This window comes from Cebus imitator, unplaced genomic scaffold (assembly GCF_001604975.1).
Source record: "Cebus imitator isolate Cc_AM_T3 unplaced genomic scaffold, Cebus_imitator-1.0 Scaffold15, whole genome shotgun sequence".
Classification (NCBI taxonomy): Eukaryota; Metazoa; Chordata; class Mammalia; order Primates; family Cebidae; genus Cebus; species Cebus imitator.
The window spans coordinates 3,148,522-3,156,619 of NW_016107330.1; the positions used below are offsets into that span (position 1 = coordinate 3,148,522).

The window sequence follows — 8,098 nt, forward strand, 5'->3', positions numbered from 1 at the left end:
CATTGCACACAAAAATAATTTTCGTCTTTAAAATTACGTTCCTCTTTTTCCTTTAACCTATCTTTCCTCAAAACAAGGTTGCTGACCCAAAATTGTCTGACGAAAAAGGCAGAAGGCAATATCTCTTTTGGATGGAAAGAACGTTACCATTAGCCCTTTAGGAGTAGCCGTTACCCGAGAACTGAGTGCCGAGCGACGATCATCATACTCTGGTTTCTCTTCAGATCGTATAAATCTTTCGCCTTTTACTAAAGATTTCCGTGGAGAGGAACAACTCTGAGTTTTAAACTAATTTTTTGAGGCTTTGCTTTTTAGCAAAGCTTATTTCGATGGTTTAATAATAGATTTGACTTGATACTTATGTTTTGTGGAAATTATGGCTGCAACAAAGTTAACATATCAGCTGCTTTGCTTTTTTCGAGGTTCGCTATTGTTGCTGTGCCTGGGATTCTCTAGTCCCCAAGTTCTGATCCACAGTACCGCCCGACAGGCGAACGTTAGTAGCCTGACCGAGCTCCACCCCCTGTCAGGTCAGTAGGGCATTAGATTTTCCCTATTGCGAACTGCGCACGCGAGAGATCCAGGTGCGCGCTCCTTATGGAAATCCAATGCCTGATGATTTGAGGTGGACAGTTTTAGCCTGAAATAGTCCACATCCTCCACCAACCTTCCCCCACCCTTAGAAAAATTTTCTACGAACTGGGTCCCTTGTGCCAGTAAGGCTGGGGACAGCTGGACTATCCCATCAAATAAAGCAAGGACTCGGGTGAGCTTCCCCGCTGCTCCTGCCGGCTTCTTCATGTAGAATCGAAGAAGGCTGCTCCGAGGGCGCTTCTGCCCACCCAGTTATCCCTACCTGGAGGAGCGGGGCCGGGCGCGCAGCTCGTCATCCCCAGACCCAACCGGTTAGGGTAAACTCAAGACGAAATGAATTTTCCAACCAGTCTTTCCAGCAGGCTAGGTCTCGACCGCAAGGGAGACTGGGAAATGTAGTCATGCTTCCAGGTAGGTGTGAGCCTCGCTAATGCTGGGAGATTCTAGGGGATCTGAGAGGTTGAGTAAGGGACAGGAAAACTAGAGGGTCTCTGCCCCGGTAAAGGAGGGAGGAAATCCGTCGCAAATTATTCTGACCCAAGACCGGGCTCGGTGACTCACGCCTGTAACCCCAGCACTTTGGGAAGCCGAGGCGGTTGGATCACCTGAGGTCAGGAGTTCGAGACCGGCCTGACCAATATGGTGAAACCCCGTCTCTACTAAAAATACAAAAATTAGCCTGGCGTAGTGGCTTCACGCTTGTAATCCCAGCTACTTGGGAGGCTGATGCGGGAGAATCGTTTGGACCAGGAAGGCGGAGGTTGCAGTTAGCCGAGATTGCCCTACTGCACTGCCAGAGCGATACTCTGTCTCAAAAAAGCAAAACAAAACAAAACAAAAAACCCTGACCCCAGGCTCAGCTCCTCAGGCAATCGCCCACAGTCAGCCCCGTCCCAGCGGCTCCAAACCCAGACAGTCAAGCCAGTAGTAACTTTCCTTTTCTCCAAGGCCCCACAAAAAAGTTCTGGTGGTGCTAAACGCTAGAGAGAAACACTTTCTTTAATGAGAGCTCGGTATTATTTGTGATTGTTTAGTTTATTGAGCCGCTCAGTGACACTCCTACCTCTTCTAACTTTAAAACACTCAAGCCCTCCTAGAAAACAAGACCTCAAAAAATCAGACTCACAGTCGTTCCTCGCCACCGAAATCTCCCGCAAAAGGCGAAAAATCTACACGATCTGAAGAGAAACCAAAACGTACTTAATTAGGCACTCAGTTCTCAGATAATTGCCACTCCCAACAGGGTAATGGTAACTTTCTTTCCGTCCAAAACAGATGCTGACTTCTGCCTTTTTCTTCAGACGATTTCCTTTTCTTCAGTTAATTCTGGAATAGCAATCTCGGTTTCAGGAACGATAGGTTAAAGGAGAAAAGGGGGAAAGTAATTTTAAAGACGAATAGTATTTTGTGTGCAATGCATTGTGGGTATGCAAATAAAGTCTCAGCACTCAAGCTCCAGTTTGGGCCAACTGGTGAAGCCTAGGGACTCCTCAGAAAAAGGTTTTCTGTTGTTTTTGTTTTGTCTTAAATGTTGGATTTTTAATGTTTGTGGGCACATAGTATGTGTATGTATTTATGGCTTACATAACAAGAAAAAGGTTTTGTTTGTTTTTGTGGTGGAGTCTCGCTCTTACCTCCCAGGCTGGAGTGCAGTGGTGCGATCCCGGCTCACTGCAACCTCCGCCTTCGGGGTGCAAGCGAGTCTCCTGCCTCAGCCTCCCAGGTAGCTGGGATACAGGCGTGCGCCACTGCGCCCGGCCCCTGGGAATGCCGTGTAGTTGCCTCTTTCCAAGCTTTTACTCTGAGAGAAGCCCCAGCCTTTCTCACGAGCTCGCCTGCCCCTTGCTGCCGTCTCCCGGGACGGCCACGGAGCAGTCACGCTGATCCCTGCCCCGGGTTTTCAGTGCTCCCCTCCGCGTGTGTGTTCGGGTTCTCTAGAGGGACAGACTAATGGGGTCTACGTATATGTGAAAGGAAGTCTATTAAGGAGAATTGACACACAATCACAAGGTGAAGTCCCATCATATAGGCTGTCTGCAAGTTGAGGAGCAAGGAAGCCAGTGGTGCTCAGTCCCAGTCCCAAAACCTCAAAAGTAGGGAAGCCGGCAGTGCAGCCTGCAGTCTGTGGCCAAGGCCTGAGAGCCCCCAGCAAACCACTGGTGTAAACCCAAGAGTCCAAAAGCCGAAGAACTTTGAGTCTGATGTTCAAGGGCAGGAAGCGTCCGGAACCGGAGAAAGATGAAGCCCGGGGACTCAGCAAGTCGGCTTCTTCCATCCTCTTCTGCCTGCTTTTTCCAACTGTGCTGGCAGCCGATTGCAGGGGGGCTTCCGGTCCCGGTCCACTGACTCAAATGTTAAACTCTTCTGGCAACACCCAGAAACACCCAGATACACCCCCAAAACAATACTTTGTACCCTTCAAAGCAATCAAATTGACACTTTTTCTGAGATGGTTTCACTCTTGTTGCCCAGGCTGGAGTGCGGTGGCATGATCTCAGCTCCCTGCAACGTTGGTCTCCCAGGTTCAAGTGATTCTCCTGCCTCAGCCTCCCAAGTAGCTGGGATTACAGGCACCCACCACCATGCTTGGCTAATTTTTTGTATTTTTAGTAGAGACGGGGTTTCACTGTGTTGGCCAGGCTGGTCTCAAACTCTTCACCTCAGGTGATCCACCTGACTCAGCCTCCCAAAGTGCTAGGATTACAGGCGTGAGCCACCGCGCTCGGCCAAGTTGACACTTCATATTAGTCATCACAAGGTGTTAGCAGAGGTAATGACTTCCATGAGTGACCTCTCTTTGACCTTTAGCAAGTCACTCTTTTTCACCGGGGCTCAGTTTGTACTTTGTAAAACATGGTGACAAATCGTTCTTTGGTTTTCAGGGAAGGTATAGATTGGCTAAAATTATGGCAGTAATCAGGGAGAAGAAGGGATACGTCCATAGGAGGAATGATGATCTCTAATGTCATTGTTGCCATGAATTAAGGCCAGAGCCCACCGTTTGTCCTAAGAGGTCAGTGATGTGGGCACAGTGGCTCACACTTGTAATCCAACACTTTGGGAGGCTGAGGCGGGAAGATCACTTGAGTTAGGAGTTTGAGGCCAGCCTGGGCAACATGGTGAGGCCCCGTCTCTACAGAACATTTTTTAAAAATTAGCTGGGTGTGGTGGCATGCAACTTGTAGTCTCAGCTACTCAGGAGGCTGACGTGGGAGGATCACTTGAGCCCAAGAGGTCGAGGCTGCAGTGAGCCATGTTTGCACCACTGCACTCCAGCCTGGGAAACAGAGAGAGACTCTGTCTCAAAATAGAGGCTCCCTGGCTTCCTTATACCCACCCACCTCTGTGCATTCATTCACTCGGGCTCTCCACCGTTTAGCTTGGCTGACTCCCGTCATCCTTCAGGTTCCAAATTGGAGGCTTCAGCTTCCTCCAGGTAGCCCTCTCTGACTTTCAAGGGGAGGTTGGATGTCCTAGCTCCATAGTCCCACACGCTGACTGCAGTTATCATCGTTTCTCATCTCTCTGTCTCTCCTGCAGGCTGCATTCGCTGAGGTATGCCTGTGTTGTTCCCCTTTGTGTTCTAGTCAAAAAAGATTCCTCCAGTCTGGCCAACATAATGAAACCCCACGTCTACTAAAAAATACAAAAATTAGCTGGGCATGGTGGTGCCCACCTGTAGTCCCAGCTACTTGGGAGGCTGTGGCAGGAGAATCACTTGAACCTGGGAGGTGGGAGTTGCAGTTAGCCAAGATGGCACCACTGCCCTCCAGCCTGGGCAACAGACTGAGACTCCGTATCAAAAAAAAAAAAAAAAAGTCCTAGAGAGGATTCGGTCTCACGCCAGGGCTGAGCTCGCCACACCAGGTAAATGAGCCTGGGAGTAAGTGCCGTCCACCAATGTCCCACCTGTCCTTCAGAGGCTTCTCAAGCCTGCCTTGCCCAGAGATTCTTCGGATGAAAAGGAAAAACGTCCCAGCCTGGCAGGCATTGATGCTGCTTCGGGAAACATAGGCAGGTGGCTATTTCCAAAATGTGTCTGCCATCACTTGGGCTAATAGTGGGAGCATCTAGTTTTGGAGCTGGACAGACTTGGGGACGCCTTCCTGACTCCACAGATTATGACTTTGGCTTGATGGCTTGTCATCTGGGAGCCTCACTTTCCCCATCTGGAAAACAGGACTGACACTCACCTTGCAGGAATCCTGGAGGTCTGTACTGTGCTGCCAAGCACCTGTTCTCCCTCATCCATGGTAAGAGCTCTCACAAGTTCCTCTGGGAAGCTGCTCCTCTCCCATTAGTGTCTGCTCAGTGGTTGGAGGCTGATGCTACCCCAGCTCTGAGATGGCCTGATCAGCCTACCCTAATTAGCATATCCCCTTCACCCTGGCCACAGTGATTGACTCAAGGCTGTGCTGTGCAGAGGTGAGTCTCAGCTTTTTGGATAGGAACACGAGGACTTGGATTCCACTGGGTTTCATGCTAGGAGGGCATCAAGCTTGTGATAATTGTGGCCATTTTTGTTACCATAAGGGTAGCCAGACTGAGGATGGAAGCCAATCTATGGGAAACAGAGCTAAGACATACTAATAACATCCCTAAGTCACTTAGTCCTGGATCAAACTGTTCCTGAAGCTCTAACTAAGCTACACTGTTATGTGAACCAATACTCTTCCTTTTGTTTAACCAGTTTTTGGTTTTGTGGGTTTTTGGGGTTTTTTTAAAATAGTATCTCACTCTGTCACATAGCGGAGTACAGTGGTACAATCTTGGCTCACTGCAACCTCTGCCTCCCGGGCTCAAGTGATCCTCCCACCTTAGCCTCCCAAGTAACTGGAATCACAGGTGCACGCCACCACCATGCTCAACTAATTTATAAAATTTTCCGTAGAGACAAGGCCTCACTATATCACTGAGGCTGGTCCTCCCGCCTCAGTCTCCCAAAGTGCTGGGATTATAGGTGTGAGCCACTGCGCCCGGCCAGAAGCTGGTTTTTGTAGAGATGGGGTTTTGCCAAGTTGCCCAGGCTGGTTTCAAACTGAGCTCAAGCGATCCACCTGCACCACGATCCAAAAGCTCCTACACCAAAAATAGCCTAAAAGATTTATTTGACCAGGCACGGCAGCTCATGCCTGTAATCCCAGCACTTTGGGAGGCTGAGGTGGGTGGCTTGCTTGAGCTCAGGAGTTTGAGACCATCCTGGTGAAAACTCGTCTCTACAAAATACACAAAAAAATTAACCAGGCATGGTAGCATGTGCCTATAGTCCCAACTACTCAGGAGGCTGAGGAGGGAGGATTGCTTGAGCCCATGAGGTTGAGGCCGCAGTGAGCTGTGATTGTGCCACTGCACTCCAGCCTGGGTGATGGGGCGAGACCTTGTCTCAAAAAAAAAAAGCCTTATCCATGGTCCTATGACTCTCTGTATTCTTGGTTTGTTATCACCCAGAGAAAGTTCCATTTCTCCTCTAGAAGAATATGCCCGTCTTAGTCAGCTCTGGCTGCTCTAACAATATACCACAGACCAGGCAGCTTCAAAACAGCAGAAATTGATTTCTCACAGTTCTGGGGCTGAAGTCTGAAATCAGGGTGCCAGCATGGTTGGGTTCTAGTGGGGCCCCTCTTTCCAGCTGCAGACTGCTGTCTTCTCATTGCATTCTCACATGGCAGAAAGAGGGTGAGGCAGCTCTCCGGGGTCCCCCTTAGAAGGGCACTAATCCCATTCATGAGGGCTCTACCCTCATGACCTAAGAACCCCCCAAAAGCCCCACCTCCTGATTCTAGCAGATTGGAAGTTAGGACATCAACACAGAGGCAGGGCATGGTGGCTCACACCTGTAATCCCAGCACTCTGGGAGACTGAGGCAGGTGGATCACTTGAGCTCAGGAGTTTGAAACCAGCCTGGGCAACTTGGCAAAACCCCATCTCTACAAAAAACACAAAAACTGGCCAGATGTAGAGTGCAAACCTGTAGTCCCAGCAGCTACTTGGGAGGCTGAGACAGGAGGATTGCCTGAACCCAGGAGGTGGAGGCTGCAGTGAGCCATGTTCACGTCACTGCACTCCAGCCTGGGTGACAGAGTGAGACCCTATCTCAAAAAAAGAATTTCAACATAGAAATTTGAGGACAAGCTGGGCGCAGTAGCTCACGCCTGTAATTCCAGCACTTTGGGAGACTGAGGCAGGCAGATCACGAGATCAGGAGTTCGAGACCAGGCTAACCAACATGAAGAAACCCTATCTGTACTAAAAATATAAAAATTAGCCAGGTATGGTGGCACATGCCTGTAATCCCAGCTACTCAGGAGGCTGAGGCAGTAGAATCACTTGAACCCGGGAGGCAGAGTTTGCAGTAAGCTGAGATTGTGCCACTGCACTCCAGCCTGGGTAACAGAGACTCTGTCTCACAAAAAAAAAAAAAAAAAAAGAAAGAAATTTGAGAAGGGGACACAATTCAGCCCATGTCAGTGCCCACGGAGAATCCCAATTCCTCCTGGAGAAGTCCTCCAGAGGAGCCATAGGCGTCTTGGGTAGTGTCTTAGCCTCGGTCTCCTACCTGGGGCTGGATCCTATGGGGACCTTCTGCTTTAGTTCATGGCATGTTGCTGTAACAGAATACCTGGGGCTGGGTAATGTATAAAGAAAAGTTTACTTAGCTCACAGTTCTGCGGGCTGAGAAGTTCGAAGGCATGGTGCCAGTATCTGCCTGGCTTCTTTGCGGCCTCATAGCATGGTGAAGAAGGTTGAAGACACAAGTGAAGAGGCAAAACCCGAGGGGCTTCCTGGTTTTATAACAACCTGCTCTCTTGGGAACTAATCCATTCCCACAAGAGGAAGAACTCAACTCACTCCTGAGAGGGGACCAGGGCATTGAGGAGGGATCCACCCTCCTGACCCAAACACCTCCCACAAAGCCCAACCTCCCAACACTGCCACACTGAGGACCACATTTCAACAAACCATATCCAAACCGTAGTACCTTCTGAGCAGCAGAATAAAATGTGTCTCAGAACTGTTCACGGGTGAACAATTTGAAGGGTGACCCCAAGCAGTGTTACCATTCACATGCTTCAAGGCGACATATGCCCAAATGATGGCAGCTTCCAAAAGATGACAGAGAGAGTGGCTGACGCTGATGCTGCCGGCACACTCACACCTATGCAGAGCTGGCTGCTGCCCAAATGGCAGGTGTCAAGGTAGCTGAGAGGCTGGGCGCGGTGGCTCACACCTGTAATCCCAGCACTTTGGGAGGCAGAGGCAGGCAGATCACCTGAGGTGTGGCGTTCCAGACCAGCCTGGCCAGCATGGTAAAACCCCGTCTCTTCCAAAAATACAAAAATTAGCCGGGTGTGATGGCATCTCTCACGCCTGTAATCCCAGCTGCTCGGGAGGCTGAGTGAGGCAGGAGAATTGCTTGAACCTGGGAGGAAGAGATTGCAGTAAGCTGAGGTTGCCCTACTGCACTCCAGCCTGGGCAACAGAATGAGACTCCATCTCAAAAAAA

General features: G+C 49.8%; 1 non-coding gene and 1 pseudogene across 1 annotated transcript; one reads left to right on the forward strand and one right to left on the reverse strand.

The window, feature by feature from the left end:
* Positions 1-204: 204 nt before the first annotated feature.
* LOC119468029 lies at positions 205-322 on the forward strand. The gene has a single exon (XR_005196661.1). It is a non-coding gene; the product is annotated as a U5 spliceosomal RNA (small nuclear RNA).
* Positions 323-1,681: 1,359 nt separating this feature from the next.
* On the reverse strand, positions 1,682-1,792 carry LOC119468031 (annotated as a pseudogene).
* Positions 1,793-8,098: the final 6,306 nt, after the last annotated feature.